The 17,892-nt window shown below is 47.0% G+C and overlaps 1 long non-coding RNA gene across 1 annotated transcript; it reads right to left on the reverse strand.

Annotated features, from left to right (window-relative positions):
- Positions 1 to 919: 919 nt before the first annotated feature.
- Positions 920 to 13,599, reverse strand: LOC123494213 (uncharacterized). Its single transcript, XR_012183210.1, has 6 exons — positions 13,325 to 13,599; positions 13,095 to 13,248; positions 12,848 to 13,001; positions 11,563 to 11,746; positions 9,667 to 9,845; positions 920 to 9,368 (listed from the first exon to the last, which is right to left on the reverse strand). It is a non-coding gene; the product is annotated as an uncharacterized lncRNA (long non-coding RNA).
- Between the last annotated feature and the right edge of the window lie 4,293 nt (positions 13,600 to 17,892).

Consider the following 17,892-nt stretch of genomic DNA (forward strand, 5'->3'; position numbering starts at 1 on the left):
ATTTGAGGCAGGGAGAAAATAAATGGAGGTAACGGCAAGGAAGTGGAGGTGAAAATTGTAGGGGAGTTGAAGCACGCCGGTGTGAGGTCACAGAGAAAGTTGAGGAACTGGCAGCAAATAGCAGGCAAAGGAATTGCAAAGCAGGTTCACTTACCAGCCTCATCAAGATGACAGCTTCGCCGGCGCTTAGACTTCGGATTTGCTAGCCCGGGAGGAACGAAATTGAAGGATACCACAAATTTAGGGAGATTGTACGCCGAGGTGCGTCAAAGAAGAAGCCCATGTGAATATGGGAATTTCTACCGCGTGACGAGATGACTTTTTCTTCTAGAATGAGAGCGAGTGGCACTCCTGGCAGGCAATCTTCGACCGACTGTACCGAGTACGAAGCCCGAAGACCAATTCCAGCACAATCAACTCCAGGGCTCTTAAGTCAGTCTTCGAAGCAGCGTTCCAAGAGATGGTAGACCTCTAGCGCGGCCACATTCACACTGTAAAAAGCCCTACTCTGAAGTCTGTGACTACGAGGGAAACCATTTAGAACTCCAAGCTGTCATTCGCCACCTCCTCAGAGCTTCGTCGACAGTACCGTCAACCTCGCCTCCTAGCCCCCTCCATGGCGACACCCCTCCCCTCGCTCCCGGTGTCCGAGCGGGAGCACCGGTGGCGTTCATCCATGTTCTACCCGATAGGCCCCCATCCCCCAAGTGCTCGCACGCGGAGATCACTGCCTCCTGCCTTGGTGGCCCCCCTCCCTCGAACATCACTACTGCGCGCGCCTCGGGCTCTTGCAGTCAGCTATTGTCACGCCTCATGACGGTTGAAGAAGCCGACCCATAATGGACCCACCACATCACGCTAACGGCCAAGCCCCCCCCCCCCCCCCCCCGCCCCGCCCCTCCACACGCTCTCCGCACGCTGAAGAAACCCATCCCCGTAGAGCTACTCACATGCACCTACCTCCGGCACTCTGTCATTCAAGAAGATTCGCAAGGTCCACCCGGAGCCTCTTCTGGAGAAAGTTCTCAAGGACATCCCCACATGGATTGCAAATCTACTCAACATTGGAGGTTGGGTCATACTTGTCAAATCGATGCTGCTCTCCATCCTAGTTTATCATGCCATCGCCATGCAACTACCTTTGTGGTTACTTGCAGCGACTGAGAAGTGCATTCGGGCTTTATTTTGGAGCGGCATTGACAGCTTCAAAGCAATGTGTCTCAACATTGGAGGTTAGCTCATGCTTGTCAAATCCATGCTTCTCTCCATCCTAGTTTATCATGCCATCGCCATGCAATTACCTTTGTGACCTTTGTGGTTACTTGCGGCGATTGAGAAGTGCATTCAGGCTTTATTTTGGAGCGGGATTGACAGTCAGCTTCAGAGCAAGGTGTCACCCTGTGGTACTCAGCAGCCTCGAGATCCTTGAAATGCGCATTCCTTAGCTACGATCTAACGGTTGTAGCATAAGTCCTCCCACTATTGATGTTGGCCGAGCTATCATCCCCTGTCAAAACAAGGTATAATCCATGTTTGACGCACCCACTTCTTCCTACATCGACGATGGAAATTCGACACTTTCTAGACCGATAAATGGCAGGAGGGGTAGTCCGTCCAGCTCCCCGCACTAGCGCTCTTCCAGGCATCTCCCCCGCAACTCGCAGCACGTGCACCTTGCATCAGGCCCTCGCAAACCATTCGTGGATCCAGCACGTCACTGGTGCGCTGACGGTGCAAGCCATCACGGACTACCTGCACTGTGAATTCAGCAACATCGCCATTCATGATAGCGTCATAGGTCACCTGCTTTGATAGTGGACGACATTGTCCAAGTACTCACACACTATGTGTGTCATGCTTTCTTCCATGGGCTTCAGCTGGCCCCCCATGAGAAGGTGTCGTGAAAAGTGTGAGCATCCATCAAATCCAAGGTCTAAAACACAATGCCCAGGTCTTCAATGATCGACAATGTATAGAGGTCATAGTCAGACAATGGCTCAATTGAAGCTCGGCTTTCAACTGCGGCTAGAGCCGCGCCGTTGGTACATACCTAGAGAAAAGCGTATTTGGGCGTCGGCGGTGTAACAGCGACAGCCCCCTCCCACCCCCTCAATGTTAGCCCCACTGATCAGCCCTTACGCTACCATATCATGAAAACCACTCTTCTGAATATATAGACACGCAAAGCTTTTGTGAGCTCACAAAAAAAGGATAGTGTCTACCAACACCTCTTCCCTGATGGTTTTCATGCCAAAGTCATGCAATCTCCGTTGAAGTGGTCTTCGTAGTGTCATGCAATCTTCTGATGCACCATCTTCCCTGAGGCTTCTCCGATGATTCGCCCTCGTCCTTTTCTTTACCACATTGGTTGTCCGCTTGTTGTGGATTCTTCTGATGCACCAACTTCCTCGACACCATACCTCCTTCTGTTGGCAACACACCGCCTCCAACTTATTAACCTACTTATGGCTTCTGCTCGCTTGCTTCCGCCTATTGGCCACTATGGTTATTCTAGCGATGCTCTTCTCAGACGATTTCTTATCGTGACATTGTTGTTCATGGCAGAGGAGAGTTGCTCATGATTGCACTAGCACGTGGGATCTCATTTCCCTTCTTCCCTATGCTCGTCCCGCCACTTGCAAGTGGGTCTACAAGGTTGAGACTGATGGTTCTCTCGATCGTTACAAAGCTCATCTTGTGGCCCATGTCTTTCAGCACGAATATGGTCGTGACTATGATTAGACATTTGCTCATGTGACCCTCATGACCACTCTTCACACACTTCTCGTTGTAACTTCTACTCGCCACCAGGGTCGGTCCTAATATTTCGAGGGCCCTGGGCGAAACTACAACCCGGGGCCCCTACTATAAAGATCAAAATAATAATCCCATTTCTTTTTAGATTCATTCCTTTACTTAACTTATTATTGTCTATTGTTCCAAAATAAAATGAAAATTGTAAATGGTGTATTCCTTTACTTAATTAGACAAACCGAATACCTCATAGAGGGCAAACATCAAGATGAAAGGTTTAAAGTTTAAAAGCTTCATTTGCAACAACAAAAGATCATTTACCTACCTGATGGCTACAGGAGTCTGAGTGGCTTTAGTATATAACCATGTTAGGATTGAAGTTATGCGTATAAGAATAGCTGAGACCTTCCAGTTTTTAAGTTAACTTTGCAGTCATGATGTGAGAACAATCCATCTCATGAGGATTTGAAGAGAGAAGGCAAAGAACGACGATTGAATGCATAGCAGCCAACTTTTTCAATAGATAAGGCGATTGGTGTTGTCTTGAAAAAGTCCAAATTGAAGAAATAGAGGAAAGGGCACACGAAATCAAAATTTTACACTGCATCACATGCGAGACCTTCTAAGATCTGACCGTTGCTGCACCATATGAAGTGGCCAAATAGGAAGGGGAGGTTAGGGATGACCTTACAAGTGGAGTGGCTTCGTCTTGCACATGAGAGGCATCTCATGAACGGGGGATAACACAACGAGACCTGGACGAAGACCAGCCGGCCGCATGGCGGAGAGCAATCTACATTGGAGTCGCCCTTGGTGGAATAGGATCGTCGCGAAGTGGCGAACTCGCGATCGCAAGAAGGAAAACAGGACTACTCGTTGGCTATGTTTTTTTAGGGGACTCGTGGGCTACGTGCGTCTAGGTTGCTGCCTCCCTATGGCCTTGGCCATGGGCTCCTTGTGAACCCTGGAGGGCCCCCTCAGGGTCGGCCCTACTCGCCACTGGTCTCTCAGCTTGATGACAAAAAAGCCTTTCTCAATGGCGACTTGCATGAGGAGATCTACATGCAGCCACCACCTGGGTATTCTGGTCCTGACGGAATGACCTGTCGTCTTCGTCGCTCTCTTTATGGCCTTAAGCCAACCCTCGTGTCTTAGTGGTGACTGTGGTTGGTTCTCTGGCACTTTATGTCCACCTTTTAGCTCGTGGTCGGACTCTTCTATATGTCAATGACATAATCATCACGGGTGACGACTTGGAGTACATTGCCTTTGTGAAGGCTCGTCTTAGTGAGTAGTTTCTCATGTATGATCTTGGTCCTCTTTGCTACTTCCTTGGGATTGAGGTTTCCTCAAACTCTAATGGCTTCCTTATTTCCCAAGAGAAGTATCACTTCCTTGGGATTGAGGTTTCCTCTAACTCTAATGGCTTCCTTATTTCCCAAGAGAAGTATCTTTAGGATATTGCTCGCATTTCTTAGACTCCTATGGAGCTCAAGGTCCACCTCTGTGCTTCTGACGATCATCCTTCGTCTGTTTTTTACGTGCTACCATCATCGTGTTGGGAGTCTTGTCTATTTAGATGTCACTCATCCGGATATTTCATATCCCGTTCATACTCTAAGTCAGTTTGTCTCTGCTCCCACTTCTATCCACTTCAGTCACCACATTTGTGTTCTACGATATGTTCATGGGACTCTCATCGTCTCTTTTTTCCCATGCTCAAGTTCATCGATCCCTTCCTACTTACTGTGTTTTTTCTTGGTGGTTTTCTCATTGCCTGGATCTTCGTGAGACTCTCTCTTGCCATCTCTTCCTCCCATGCTCAAGTTCGTCGATCCCTTTCCGCTTATTATGTTTTTCTTGGTTTCTCACTATATGGAAGACAAAGAAACAGACTGCACTTTCTTGTTCGAGTGTAGAGGTTGAGTTGTGAGCTACGGCTATTTTGACAGTAGAGGTGACTTGGCTACCATGGTTGCTTGAGGATTTTGGTGTTTCTATGACTACACCTACTACTCTCTTATCAGATAGCACAAGTGCTATCAGTATTGTGCGCGACCCTTCGAAGCATGAGCTCACCAAGCATATTGGTGTTGATGCTTCCTTCATGTGCTTCAGTGTGCAAGATCAAATTATTGCTCTTCAGTATGTGCCTTCCGATTTATAATTGGCCGATTTCTTAACAAAGGCCCAGACTAGAGCACAACACGACTTTTATCTCTCCAAACTCAGTGTTGTTGAACCACCATTTTGGTGCTTCTATCTCTTCAAAAGAGATTGATCCAGTTTATGGATCGAAAACCGCATGCCAATTTACAAGGAAAAGTAGGCCAAAAACCACACAAGCAACATAGCCTCATCTACAGCGCAGCACATGCGAAAATTGCACTGAACACACGCCCTAGATCCAATATTGCTGCTCCAGTGTATCCCACTCGCACGCGAGCCACATAGCAGAGTGCCCTGTCGTCCACAACCAAACGCTCACTTGGCACAATAGTTGTGGCACCTCACTCCACAACAGCCACGTCCTGCCATCCCGAGTAGTAGATTCACATGTAGACACCAGATCTACCCACTATCACAGCTGACGCACAGGCATAGGGTGTGGATGATGCCTTTCTCCTTCAAGTGCCCTCTTTTGTCTTCCATCTACCTCGCTTCCCCTATCGTCATCCTCTGGCCACTCGGCTATGGGTCCAGCATGGCTGACGACGGAGGCAATCCGCTCCCGAAAGCTTTTTCACCCCTTCCCTCGCACCTCCTTTGTACTCTCCACTGCCTGCTAGTCCGATTAGGCATCCTTTTCCTGGATACGAGTTGTTTTGTGCGCTGCCTTGTTCCTACATCACATGCTCCCATGCAGGTTGTCGCAATAGCCGTTAGCTCAGGCACCACCAATGGTGGAGCAAGAGCACGAGCAGTCGGCACCGCCTCCGTCTTACGCAAGGACACAGAGCGCCCAGGAGCACGTCGCTACCTGTCGCCAAGGCCAGGGACGCCCAGCAAGGGAACGTGGAATGCGAAATCAAGTACGTGTCACACAACCCGCAAACAGGGCAAGGACAACAAGCCAGATAGGCAGGAAACAGAGAGTGCAAGGGAGGTACAAGGAAGTGGTAAAACGCTATCAGGACGGCACACCCACCATCCTCTACCATTTCCTCGCATGAACTTGCAAAGAGGTGCCCTGAGCTGAGTTGTTCACCCCAGTTTTTCTCTCGTGGTATTCTATAAGACATGTCACTTTCTTTCCCCCTGGCGCCAAGGGAGGATCCTTGACCAACGCGGGGTTGCCTGCAATCAATAACCTCTTGTGAGGTGGCTTCGTAACAGAATCCCATAAATTAACATTGTTTGCATCGACATTGCATGTATCCGTATTTCCATTCGCAGGGCCAAAGTAATCTTCTCGTTATACATCAGGTTTGAGTCATGCCCAATTTTCCCTCCACGACTGCCTTGGCCTCTACTGCCCAGCGACCTCTTACACGGGTAGTGCTACCACTAGGTTGAGCAATTAACTCATTTCTAGGTCGGAACCATCATAAAATCGCGAAATTGAAACTTCTTTGGATCATGAACCCCATCCCCACATTGTTCTGTACCATGGCCAATTTTATCGTAATTTGCGCAAAATGCGACGTCTTCTCATATAACACAGGGAACATTTACCTAGCTCAACATTCCCTAGGAACCTAAAAGGGGGCTTCTCTGGTTTGATATTGATGTGCACTCAAACAAACTTTCATATTCAACACCATTTAGCCCAAGCTCCACATCTAACACTTCTCCTATCATGGAAGCCATTGCTCTAGCCACTGGTATTTTGCACGGCAAGTCCGGTCGAGACCCATGATCCGAGCCCAAACACGTATGGAGTTATAAGGGCAACATATTCCAGTATACTCCTCAATTACCATAGCATGGTGCCTAAAGAGCAAAGGACCCCATGCATGGTTGTGATTCCAATCCCCAAAAAACTTAGAACTCCGTCGTAAAAGTGTAACCGTCAAGTGGTATGAATGTGACATCCTTTGCCCTGCCCCAAGCCACCTGCTTGGCGGTGTAAAAAGCAGGATGACTGAAGGGAGCCTTAATTTTAATCAGCACCACCCAACAAACTTAGCACGTGGGCTCTCCAATCAATCTTGGTACTCAAGGAGTAAGATCGCCTGCTTTGGAAGCAGGCATACATCATCCAAGTACTTCCCGTATCGTGTGTTCTTTATGGGCTTCAACTCGTCCCCTACAACAAAGTGTTGCGGAAAGCGTGGGCATCCATCAAATGCAAGATCCACATGTGGCTCACCCCACAACAACATTTATGGTCTACGGGCTGTCATCGGTGCCACGGTGTGGTCAATCATGTCGCATGTCCCCTCTACTCTAGTGTCCCTGAGACTGCCAAATAAATGTTCATCAGCTGCTCCTTGTCAACGGCAATCTAGCAATCGGTGCTCGCCTCTTTGGTGTCACAGCTGCCATTCCAACAAGGGGCCGAAATTTCCCTTTCCGACCAGTGGATTGGTTGTCACGGAACCACTTCGTCTGTGGCGCGCCAGGATCTTGAGCCAGCATTTTTGCTTGCAATCTAACCATCTAGAAGGAACGTAACGCTTGGGTGATCAATGATCGACAATCTATAAAGACAACGACAGGATGATGAAGCTCGGCTTTGGATTGCGGTTGCAGCCATGCGGTTAGCACATATCTGGACTACCGTCTATGATCTACTTACCGTCGTCATCGCCACGGTATGGACATCCACGTCGCCTACACCCTCTGCTTTAGTGCCCTTCTCGACAGCTATCTAGAATTGGTGTTCTCAACACCTGTTCACCGGTTGGTCCTTCTCGACAGCTATCTAGAATTGGTGTTCGCCACTTCATCATCACCGATGCCCCCAGGAGGCAACGTTTCCCTTTCCAACTGGTGGATTGGCTGTCATGCGACAATTCCACCTTCGGTGCACTACAAACCCAAGTCAGCAGTGTTGCTCGCATTCTAGACCATCTAGAAGGAACACAATGCCCGATCAATCCCACTCTAAGTTTCCGATCAATTTTTCTCAGGCTACTACGCTTATGTGCAGCCCCACCTCCTCGATCCGCGCTCCGCTGCCTCTTGATCAGGGTCACCTCCCCTTCCTTGTCCAAGCCTCTCGCGCCTCGATAAATTCCCACAGGCTTCTCCCATCGTGCCCTTTCGAGCTCGGTACCTCCGCCTCCATCAGACTCTCCCCTTGTGGCCACATCCATCGCACTCGCACCGCAGACTACCTATCGGACATCTTCAGGAGGTTAGCGCTTCGCCGCCATCTTCGGGAGGCCAGCGCCATGCTACTCCAAGAGGCCACGCATCGTCGCCAACTCGAACTAGTTGGCACCCAACCACAATCGTCGAGACGTCCATTGTTCCAGGTCGCGATATCAGCTCCCTCTTGCTACACACAGGACCTCAAACCCAGCAGCCCATCCTGCCGACTGGCTTCTCTAGGGACCATGCCCCTACCTTGTGTGCCCTATTCGCAGCTCTTCCTTGCTTTGTTGCTCTTTCTTGTCGTAAGACGAAGCTTGTTCGATAGTGTTGGTACACATCACTCCACCGACTACGTCGCACATGCGCCTTCCCTTCACGCTTGGTGCTTGTGTGCTCGCAACCTCATATCCTCCACCAACTTCTACAACCGATATTGATCGTACTACACCGCCTCCTCTAGCGGCTTACACGGGTGGTCGTGGCCACTCTTTCGGTGATTCGACGTCGACCACTTCAACGGTGTCCTTCACCGCGAAGGAGATTGCACGACTTCGACACCTACCTGCTGCTTCAGTTGAACCCCTGACTACGTTGGAGATTACGAGACTTCAGTGACTGCTAGATGCTTCTTTTGGTTCTCCATCAACAATTTTGTTGTTGATTCTTTCCATACTGAGACCACTTTTTACGTAGTCAGGTACATTTTCCACGGATCCTTACGCATTTCTCAGGATGTGACTTTTGGTGAGTTTCATGCTTTCTATCCACGTCCATCCCCCTATTAAGGATAATTCTTTCCTCACTTTTCCCGATACACCTATAACTCATGTATTGTCCTCGTCCACCCACACTATCGTGTCTTCCCGTACTACTATAGACCCCATGTCGTCGTCACCTATGGCTTCCCGACCTCGTTCTTTACCTGAGGCTGCCATTCACCTCCTCCCCCCCCCCTCTCCTCTTCTTTACCACATTGGTGGCTCGCGTGTTGTGGATTCTTCTAATGCACCATCTCCCTCAGCTACCATGCCTCCTTCTGATGGCAATGCACTGCCTCCAGCTCAACCTACTATGGCTTCCGCGCTCACCCGCTTACGCCTATTGGCCGCTACGGTTATTCTAGCGCCGCTCTTCTCGAGACTTCTTATCGTTAGGCTATCTACAATGCCTTTCTTAATTGAATGAAGTGATATACATACTAAATGGGAAAGCAAGACATACTAGGACAAGCAAACTTGCAGCATCCACGACGTCCTTACCGACCCTCCATGCTGTTTTAACAGTTGTAGTGATATAAAATGATTGTCAAAAGACAGCAGCACACCACAGCCAGATAATTGAATTTCCTCATCCTGAAAACAAGGCCACACAACATTAAAAAGAGCAGGAGTAGGCCATGGAAATAAAACAAGACAAACATGAGTTGAGGATGCAAGTGCATATCATGGATGGCACACTGAGCACATATACAAAGTCAGAATTTCATGAAGGAAGCAGACAGGGGGGAAAATTAAGTGGTGATACTACATCCCGAAACAAACAACGCTCCATCTGTGATGGGAAACTAGATACATCCCGCAACTAGATAAACGAACAAGAAAACAAACAGTAGCGCCATCATTATGCAAGGATGGACTGTAGCAGACTAACCAGACATAGCCATCACACAATGGCCACGACAAGCTCAGAGCAACCAACGGAGGCAAGGAGGGGAGCTCACTGTGGCTGTTTCCGCTGCCGCCGTTGCACGGAAGCAGCGCCGAGGTGCCTAGCACGACGAGCCCCTTGTTGTCTGTACCAGTGATGGTGTTGTACCGAATCGAATCCTGCTACACAAGGACAAGAGAAATAACAAGTAATCTTCAGGTCAAATCGAAAGACAAAAGAAGCAATCATGGACTCGAGCTTGGAGAAAACATGAGGTGGCCTAGTTGAGGTAAGGTGCAGAAACAACAATGACCTAGTTGAGGTAATAAATAAGCATTCTATGCAAATAGGAGGCAACAAGCCACCTTGACAATAACCAACTTGTTTGTCGATACACGCGCACAGAGCTAGAAATAGTGGTTTTCTTTCTTCTCATAGAAGGGTATCAATCGGTCAGTGTGCAGAACATCAAAAACTGAAACTCGTCCAAGAAGAATTCCTTAGCAGAAATAAGAAAATCAGCTCATGTTCATACAAGAACTAAACCCTTGTACATCACATCAACAGGATCCGCTAATGTGCAGAACACATTTGCAACACACATTTCCAGCTCACATGAGCACAACACGCACATGGGCTAGAGATGAACACATATCACCTACTCCCTCCGTTCCATATTACTTGTCGCTGATTTAGTACAACTTTGTACTAAATCAGCGACAAAATAATATGGAACGGAGGGAGTACATCGGAAGAGAATTGCTTGTAATCATGTTATATGCCTACTATATATGATTAGAACAACGACAACTGGCTCAATGGCTCAGTTAGATATCCTAGTTAGACATCCTAAACCCAGCAGAGCAACATAACCAACCACATTAGAGCGGTAGCAACCAGACAACCAATGGTTCAATTATGAGACGATTCACATGAACCCCAGCACATCACAGGAACCATAGCATCCATCACAGATAAAAGACGATGGTGTGTGTGCCCTTCCAGTCTCAAGACGTCTCGAACTAGGGTGCGTCTAGATCTTGCCCCACGTCTACCACGTGGTGGGTCGGCCCGGTATGGTTTGGTCAATGGGTTTTGGTGGAGATCTAGTCACTGCTTAGTATACCTATCTGATTGCTAGTTAGTTCTCAAAAAGAAAAAATTATGATCGCCACTTTGAATTCTGAGAAAGAAATGATCACTAGTTGCTTGTAGCCATCATACACTTGCTGCTTTCTTTCCGTTTCCACTTTTTAGATATAATATACTAGCAAAAGAGCGCGTGTGTTGCAGAGTACTATATAAATAAATACAATTCCAGTAATTTCTAGTGAAGCAGATCCCTTATGCATAACGAAGTAAGGTTTGTGTTAAATCTTATTGCCAATAAGGCACTGAATATATTAACCATGCACAAAACTTTTCACTTTGACATTACAATATTGCCCCATTATGTGTAGCATGATTGGGATATGGAAACTTCCACAGATAACATTTTTGGACTCTTAAGTAAATAGTCCAGCATAGCAGTTCAAGGCTATTCCCACATGTGCATCCCCTGTGAAGATCACATGTGCATCCACATTGAGAATTTCTAGAGCATACACCCCACATATATTAACTTGTATCTTTTGTTTCCTGGTATTTACATGGACATTAAAACAATCAAGTTTCTTCTCTTTTGGATTTAACCATAAGATATGTTCAAGGATAGCTATAAGTTTGTAGACCTACCCAGATCGGCCATAAAAAACAGTTCCCGATCATGTGCCCAACTATAGGTGAGAGCTTCCACATGTAGGATTTCATTAAAAGAACCAACATGCAAGCAACTGAGCAGTACTGTTTGAACAAAAAAACTATCTTACTAAGGTGCAATAGCAAGTAGCAACTACTTACCAAGGACAATTTGTCGGACATATGTTCAATGCATCATGTCTACAATGCATGATAGGAATAGTGATCCAATCCCCCCACTTTCACTTGCCATCCTCGCTAATAGAATATGTTGAAAGAGCAATCATCCCATCATTGCGTAGAGTGCTTGGATCCAAGAGAACATCCTTCTTCCTTCCAAATCCTCCTGCATTATCACCGCAGAGTACGATCAAACCACTCTATCAGCTCATCAAGAGCATAGCAGAGCAACCCGATATGAATAGGCACACGACACTTGTAAAACTAATCAGAAACAATAATAATCAGATAATCGTGCGGACATGTTCCTAAATCTGGAAGTTGCATGTGAGACCAGATCAACCCATCACCAATCAGTAGCACAAGACTGACAGAAAACAGAGAGGTGCAGCGTATTCAATATTTCATTATAGAAGCAAGCTCGAACCATGTAGTCGGTGGCGCACCTGCACGTAGAAGACACTATGGGCATGGAGGTCAGAGTTGTGGATGTGGAAGTAATTGTCGCCATGGCGTGGCACAAGTGGTCGAAGAGCCGCAAAATATTGAAAAGACCAGTATGGGGCCGTTACAACTAAAATCAGAAGAAAGATTGTTTTTTGAACCTAATGATAAGTTCATTTTTCTTGTAGGGTATGGAATTTGCGACTACTTTTGGCTAACATTTCATAACTTAACGGGCAAAGCATTAATGACCATTTCGGAGATGACAAAAACAGGAAAATAGCTTCATATATTCCTTATTCACCTTCAGGGTCAGCAAAGTTTCGAGATGTTTTCTCGAAACAATCTCAACAAAATCAAACCAGTGAACAGCAACAGTTCGAAAATCATCTCTATTCCCAAGCAAAGGTTTCTAATTTTCTCACCCGAGTAACCACCGAATAGATAGATACCCACAAGACATAGAGTTTCCAATTCACATCTCAAACACATTACTATTATTATTATTCAATTAATCTGCAGAGGGCCATATACACTGCAGCCGTGACCAGCAGGAACATTACCATAGTTTGGCATTACAGCTACGCCATCAACTTTACTTCAGAATATGGAAATCTCCCCATAATCCAAGCAGCTAGTATTGTACCTAGAAGCAAACATCCTGAGGGACTCTAGCAACGGCAGTAATCTCTCTCCTCTCCCACATCAAACGGCCATGAGACCAGAATCGCCCCCACGCAACGGCGGCAACACCAAAGCAGAACAAGCGCGCTCGTAGTACCGGGGGGGGGGGGGGGGGGGGGGGGGGGGGGGGGGGCCTTACCGACTCGCTCTCGTAGAGCCGACGCTCTGCAGGCAGGCCACATAGGTCTCTACCGCGCTGTCGCCGCCGCCATCCGCCATGGACACCCGGCGAGTCCATTTCCGTCGCAGCCGCGCGCCAAAGGATCACCGATGCGCCCCTGCTCGCTGGAATCCTAAATTCCCCGCCGGCAGATTGAGGTAGAGTAAGAGGCTGGAAGGGGGGGGAGGGGGGGGGGGGGGGGGGGGGGGGGGGGGGGGGACCTTACCGACTCGCTCTCGTAGAGCCGACGCTCTGCAGGCAGGCCACATAGGTCTCTACCGCGCTGTCGCCGCCGCCATCCGCCATGGACACCCGGCGAGTCCATTTCCGTCGCAGCCGCGCGCCAAAGGATCACCGATGCGCCCCTGCTCGCTGGAATCCTAAATTCCCCGCCGGCAGATTGAGGTAGAGTAAGAGGCTGGAAGGGGGGGGAGGGGGGGGGGGGGGGGACCTTACCGACTCGCTCTCGTAGAGCCGACGCTCTGCAGGCAGGCCACATAGGTCTCTACCGCGCTGTCGCCGCCGCCATCCGCCATGGACACCCGGCGAGTCCATTTCCGTCGCAGCCGCGCGCCAAAGGATCACCGATGCGCCCCTGCTCGCTGGAATCCTAAATTCCCCGCCGGCAGATTGAGGTAGAGTAAGAGGCTGGAAGGGGAGGCGAAACTGCAGGAGCAGCGGCGCTCATCTGTCTCTGCTCGCTCGCCTGCCGCCACAGGAGTTTCTAGGTCGAAGCGGGAGCGGGGCCGCGGCGGGCAGAGAAGAGGACGGGTCGGGATTGGGCTTTGGGGTCGGTTTTGTTGGGCTTTCAGCCTGACATCTCGGGTGACTCATGGGCTTGGGCCGTCGTGTCTCCAGTTCTGGTCAAAGGAAAAATTGGAACATAAATCTGCTCAACCTTTTTCAAAAAACATGATGAATGGTTTTTCTATGGGGAATTTGAGGATTTGCCACGCCTTTAATTACACTTTGAGGATTTGCCCCTGTTTACCCTGTAACTGAGGATTTACCATGCATTTGCTGTAATCTTGAGGATTTGCCCTCCGTACACGGTTTGGATCATTTGGCAGATTATAGTATAAATTATGTGACCAAAATGCCCCTGGTCCAAATCAGGATGAGTAATCCCCAATCGGACATGTACCTTATCTCTTCTTCCTTTTGCTTGTACTCTGTTCGTCCATGGTGGATGGCCGCCCTGCAACCTCGCCGTACGTCGTGCGACCTTGCAGCAGCTATACCGGCAAGGGCGTCCTCCCCTGAGCTGCTGCTGTGTGGTGTTGTGCCTCCTTGAGCTTGCGACGCCCTGTGTGCAACCTTCCACGAGCTGCCGCTGCATGCTGCTGTGCGTCCGTGAGCTGCTGCGAGGTCTCACTGTGTGGAACCTTCCCCGAGCTGCTGCTTCTTCCTGCTGACCCTCGCCGAGCTTGCTGCTGCCGCAATGGGCTCTGCCTTCCCCGAGCTGCTGCACAGGTCCGTGCTCTCCCAAATCTAAGGAACTTCAGATTTGTGGTTATGTGTACTTTCTGAAGTTGTGAACTTCAGATTTGTCATTTTGGGTACTTCTTAATATTCTAATTTCTGCTCCGCCAAATGATCTCAAATTCTCCCAGAAATTCACGGTTTTCAGTAATTGTTTCAATGTTTCCTGCATAATTTCAATTTTAGGCCAAATTTGACCCAAAAATAGGCTGGAAATGATCTGTTTTTAAGTTTCTCAATTTCTGTTCGGCCAAGTGAGCTCAAATTTTCCCAGAATGCTCAATTTAAAACTCTTTATTTTGTGGAATTGTTTCAACTTTATCTGGGTAGTTTGATTTTTTGGCCAAAAAAATTGTGCATCATCAGGCTACCACTTGGACAACATTTCTTCACAAATCATGGCAACTGCAAACATTTGGTTACAATAATAGATAGTCTGACTCTGACATCCATACATAAGAATCAACAAACATAGTTCGGCACAAAAGGACACGACATAGCATGTTTAGCTCAAAAAAATGACATGACATAGCATCAAGTTCACCACATAAGCACGCCACAATCTACGTTCTTTTTCTCTTAGGGGTCAGCTTTCTCGCACGCGAGGTCGAAGGTACCTCTGTTGGCTCTGATGATTCATCGGCCAAGGCCATAGCCAGCATCCTATAAAGAGTGGAATAGTAAACATGAGAGATCAACTTTGGACTGCAATGAAATAATCATTTTACTGTATATTACCTTCTTGTCACTGGCCTAGGACTATCATGGAGACTGGCAGGAATAGTAAGCATTTGCCTATTGGGTGTGCCAACAGGAGCGCCACCAATTTGCCTGTTGGGTGTGCCAACAGGAGCACCACCAATTTGAGGTCCTGGCTCATCATCTTCAGCAGGATATGTTCTTGCTCTCTGTTTTCTCTTCCTGCAACATGATACAAAATGCATATAACTGGAAACAATTCATAACATGACAAAAGTAATGCAAAATATATTTGGTTATATAATTACCTTTTTTTGGGACCATTTAAAGGGCAACCAGCTTGTCTGTGACCTAGTTCATTGCATCTTTTGCATCTGTTTTGGCTGCCCAATTGTTTAGGTTCTTTCTTTTTTGGACCACCTTTTCCACCTTCGAGGGCACTCTTGTACCTCTGATTTCTAGGCCTTCCAGGCGGTCTTCCTTTGTCAATTGGTGCGTCCATGTCGAAACCAACATCCACATGAGGCCATTGACTCCTATCTGTCATAGGCTCAATCTCACCTGCATAAGCTGCCCTAAACTTGTCCAAGGAGAAATAATTATGAACATAGTCAACCCATTTGGGCTTTCTCCTCCCCATCAAAAATACTAGAGCATGCTCACAAGGCTTTCCGGTGTGCTGCCATTCCAAACAGGTGCATTCATGTTTGTCAACCTTCACAACATGCCTAAGACTGTTTTTGCTTGTGTCCCTGACTTCACAACTACCATTACCTGATTTTCCAACTTTTAGATGACCAAGCCCTCTAGTCCTATTGAAAATCTGTTGAATAACAGCAGGAATGATCTTTCCCCTCAATTTCTCCCCAATTCTCCTTCTTTTGTATACTAGTTTCATCAACAACTCTCTATATGTGTCAGCAAGCTCATCAACAGGCAAGTCTTTATAATCTTTTATCCAGTTATTAAAAGACTCGGCCAGATTGTTGTTTATATAATCACACTTGATGTCTGCATTGAAACTGCATCTCATCCACTTCAAACTGTGATAGGTTGACAAATATTCATGCACACGGCTACTAGCTGCCAAGACTTTCTGCATATGATGGGAGAAAACTTCAGGCCTATATGCCCTAGCAGCAGGCCACATCCTACCAAACACATCACCTTTGAATTTTTTTGTGAAGTTTGCCATCAAGTGCCTAAAACACTCTCTCTGCTCCACATGAGGAAAAACCTTTTTGACAGCATTTTCTAAACCTTTGCATGCATCTGTACATATAGCTAAGTTAGGGACTGAACCTAAAGCTCTATTGAGTTGTGACATGAACCAAGTCCAGTTTTCCTCAGTCTCTCCATCAATGAACCCAATTGCAACAGGAAACATCCAGTTATGACCATCTAATGCTGTACAAGCTGCCAAGTGTCCTCTCCATCTACCATTCAATGCCGTGGAGTCTATGCTGAGATATGGTCTACAACCAACTAGAAAACCATCTATGGAAGGTTTAAGAGCCATAAAGAATCTGTGAAAGTGGACTTTACCATCTACTACCTTGGTATCAACCTCTACGATGCTCCCTGGAGATCTCTTCTCAACTTCTGCTTTGAAGTTATGCAAATTCTGAAAACTCTGCTTCAAAGTGCCATAAATCTGTTTTTCGGCTCTAGATTTACCGGCCCAAACTGTATCATAACCAATGGTGATGTCATAAGTTTCTTCGAGTTTCTCTTGTAGTTCTTTACATCCTATGGTAGGATCATTCTGGAGTATACTCATTGCCTTGGCTTCAACCCAACCTTGTGTTGCCATGGTGGTTTTTACTCTGCTACTTGAAGAACACTTGTGTTTCTTACTCATCTTAGTGACCTGCATCCATACAAAACAAATGGCCTATGAGAAATAGTACTGCATTCAATAAAAGAAAATTAATCACTCCCTCCGATCCATATTACTCATATTAAAGCCAAGTAATATGAATTGGAGTACTAGAAACAGAAGTTATTGTTAGCAAGAAAGTTGTTAGTACCCTTATTGTTTTCTCATCAGCCCTTAAACGAGCAGTTATTCTCCATGGACACTTGATGCCTCTGCATTGTCCGAGATATCTTTTTTTGTCTGTTTTATATCCCCATATGTCAATTTCATTGTTAATGGCATATTGTTTTATTGCCATCCTGAACTCTTCCATTGAAGGAAACAAGGCACCTACATACATATGAGGGTTCTCTTTGTCATATGCAATCTCCTCCTCTTGAGCTATCTTGTCATCAACAGGAATAGCAGCCTCAGTTAATAGTTGTTGGTCCTCCTCATCAGTGAGATACGCATCTTCACTAGGTGGCGAAGAAGGTGCTTCATGTGTCTCATCCTCCTCGATACCTAGAAAATCACACATATTCTCCTCTGTAACTGGAACATCCACTTCATCTTCATTTGGAGGAGCAATCTCAATTAGGCTCCAATCAATTGGTGGTTCGATATCCAACACCACTGAAGACCCGCATTGCTCATTGCTTTCAGCAATGTCAGAAATTGATGGCATATTGGGTTGAACAACATCACATGCTGTGAAGTTAATATCATTGTCAACAAAAGCACTTGTTTGACTCGCCATTGATTGAACAACCTCAAGTGCTTCCTCATTCGCATTGTCCACAACCACAGATGATGTAGCACTGCATAGTACATCATCCATAGCCGATTTTAGGATTTTAGGTGCCTTCTCAATAGGTGCCTTCTTAGGTTTCTTAGCAGCTGGTTCCTTAGTAGGCTTGTTAGCTCTCTTCGCGACAGATTTCTTAGCAGGTTTTGTATGCACCTCAACTAGCATCTTCACTTT

This window comes from Aegilops tauschii, chromosome 5 (genome assembly GCF_002575655.3).
Source record: "Aegilops tauschii subsp. strangulata cultivar AL8/78 chromosome 5, Aet v6.0, whole genome shotgun sequence".
NCBI lineage: Eukaryota > Viridiplantae > Streptophyta > Magnoliopsida > Poales > Poaceae > Aegilops > Aegilops tauschii.